Source organism: Eriocheir sinensis, unplaced genomic scaffold (assembly GCF_024679095.1).
Source record: "Eriocheir sinensis breed Jianghai 21 unplaced genomic scaffold, ASM2467909v1 Scaffold979, whole genome shotgun sequence".
NCBI classification, from domain to species: domain Eukaryota; kingdom Metazoa; phylum Arthropoda; class Malacostraca; order Decapoda; family Varunidae; genus Eriocheir; species Eriocheir sinensis.
This window is the reverse complement of record NW_026112362.1, coordinates 10,001-12,761: the sequence shown is the minus strand read 5'-3', so window position 1 is coordinate 12,761 and position 2,761 is coordinate 10,001. Positions and strand designations below refer to the sequence as shown.

The window sequence follows — 2,761 nt, the reverse complement described above, 5'->3', positions numbered from 1 at the left end:
CTCCGTGGGGCTTCCGTCTGCCGCCATAGCAGAGAGCTGTAAGCTCAACCGGGCCGTCTGCAGGGGCAAGTCAGGGAGAGCAGCAGTGAGGAGAGAGGGTCTGCACTCCAATAGGGCCAGATAGATGCACTGCCTGACGGGGGCGGGCAAGCGCGGGACTAGGAGGCGGCGCACGCGCAGGACGCAGACCACCGCTCCTCCCCCGGCCGCCAAAACTATAAAAACCAGAAACGGCTGGCAGACTCAACTGTTCTGTTCGTCCGTAGCCATGGCCCGTACCAAGCAGACTGCCAGGAAATCCACCGGTGGCAAAGGCGCCCCGCAAGCAGCGGCACCAGGCCGCTCGCAAGTCGGCCCCGGCCACCGGAGGAGTCAGAAGCCTCACCGCTACAGGCCCGGGACCGTGGCCCTCCGTGAGATCCGCCGCTACCAGAAGAGCACCAGCTCCTCATCAGGAAGCTTCCCTTACAGCGACTGGTGAGAGAGCTCGCCCAGGATATCAAGACCGATCTCCGCTACCAGTCCTCGGCCGTCATGGCTCTGCAGGAAGCCTCCAGGCCTACCTCGTCGGTCTCTTCGAGGACACCAACCTCTGCGCCATCCACGCCAAGCGTGTCACCATCATGCCGGACATCCAGCTGGCCCGTCGCATTCGCGGCGTAGCTCAACAGTGCCACACTATATCTAGGCCCTTTTCAGGGCCAAAGTCACTGGGAGAGAGTTTAGACAGACACTGGGGCGGGCAGGGGAGGAGGATCACTGGCTTGGTGCCTTTCCCACAAATCCTTCTGCTACATAATCTCATATCAATTGATTGGGGGGGCTTTGATTTCTCTCTTAACTTATTTCAACTGGCGGGTGCACGAGTAGGGAATATGTGGGGACTACACGCAGGCAGGAAGACAGGAATTACCAGAACAAGTAAATAAATATAAACGGAGGGGCGGAATCACTAACTACTGATGACGGCTGCTATGTAGGCATATATCGCTCATCATGATCCCCTGCAGCTGACAGCAAACGGCCGAGAAGCACTGGCGATTTCAAGCCTTGGTCGCGGTTTGGCGAGCACTGGCGGGACTCGGTCCGCTGATGGATGCCAGGCATCCCTGGGTGGGTCAGCTCAGTGGTGAGTGAGTGAGTGGTAGAGTGAGAGAGAGAGAGCGCGGGAGGGACTAACCGTCTTCGTTCTCTTTCGGAAATAGTCTTTCCAGTGCAAGCAAGTTGGTGGGTTGCTTATTTGGAGGAGGTGTACTTGGTGACGGCCTTGGTGCCTTCGGACACGGCGTGCTTGGCCAGCTCACCGGGCAGGAGGAGACGGACGGCCGTCTGGATCTCCCGACTGGTGATGGTGGAGCGCTTGTTGTAATGGGCCAGGCGAGAGGCCTCGGCGGCGATGCGCTCGAAGATGTCGTTCACGAAGGAGTTCATGATGGACATGGCCTTGGAGGAGACGCCGGTGTCGGGTGGACCTGCTTGAGCACCTTGTAGATGTAGATGGGTAGCTCTCCTTCCTCCTGCGCTGCTTCTTATTGTCACCCGGTGCGATGGCCGTCTTGGCCGTGCCAGCCGTCTTGTATGCCTTTACTGATGCTTTGTTGGGCATGTCTGCTTCTTCGTGCCCAGATGGAGAGCGAATGTTGCCGGGCGGGCCCCGGATTCCCCCTGTCGGGCGGCTCCGCTCCCTCGGGATCGCGCGGACGCGAGGCGGCACGCGCTCCCATTGGCAGGCTCGCCCGGCCGTCCCCGCCCTCCGATCCTGCGCTGCACTATATAGGGCGAAAAAGCCGCGAGCGGCAGGTATTCGCTCTCCGAGCCCACAGCAGAAGCGCAAGTCCACGCCCCCACCACTCACTGTCGACATGTCTGGACGCGGCAAGGGAGGAAAGGTGAAGGGAAGTCAAAGTCCGCTCCCGGCCTGCAGTTCCCCGTGGGCAGGATCCACCGTCTCCTGAGGAAGGGCAACTACGCCGAGCGCGTGGGCGCCAGCGCCCCGTCTGGCGGCCGTCATGGAGTACCTGGCCGCCGAGGTGCTCGAGCTGGCCGGCAACGCGGCCCGCAACAAGAAGACCCGCATCATCCCCCGCCACCTGCAGCTGGCCATCCGCAACGACGAGGAGCTAGCTAGCTAGTTAGTTTGACTTTTAGTTTGTTAGCTAGCTAGTTTTGTGTTTGTCTTTTAGCTAGCCCGTTCGATTTAATTGGCAGGCAGGCAGGCAGGCAGGCAGGCAGGCAGGCACACCTATTTACGTGCCGGCACACCTACTTTCATAGAAACGTATTTGCAGCTGTTGGGCATGTAGACGCTTGCCCAGGGTTCCGGCGGGCTACTCGGTGGCGGGGCTGGTTCAACGTATCTGAAAAAGCGGGTCCAGTAGAGAGGGCGCAACGTTATGATGAGGACGACAACGAGAAACAAGAAGAAGAGGAAGAAGAAGAAGAAGAAGAAGAAGAAGAAGAAGAAGAAGAAGAAGAAGAAGGAGGAGGAGGAGGAGGAGAGGAGATTCCACTTCTCAGCCTTTCCCTTTCAAGTTCGCTCTGAGCCTGTCCCTCACCCTCTAACCCTACCCTTGCTTTCCTATACACTCCTGCACATTCAAGAGACAATAGAAGGAGTGGATCAAGAAGAGCTTCTTTCTCTATGTATATATATTTGCAGTCTTTCTAAATATTGCTTTCTTTCTCTTTTTATCCTCCTATTTTTCTATCTTAACCTTTCTATGTCATATTCTTCCTCTCTTTCTTTTCCTGTTTTTGTTTT

The 2,761-nt window shown here is 57.4% G+C and overlaps 1 pseudogene; it reads left to right on the top strand.

The window, feature by feature from the left end:
* Window positions 1-268: 268 nt before the first annotated feature.
* Window positions 269-1,014, top strand: LOC126995079 (histone H3-like; annotated as a pseudogene).
* Window positions 1,015-2,761: the final 1,747 nt, after the last annotated feature.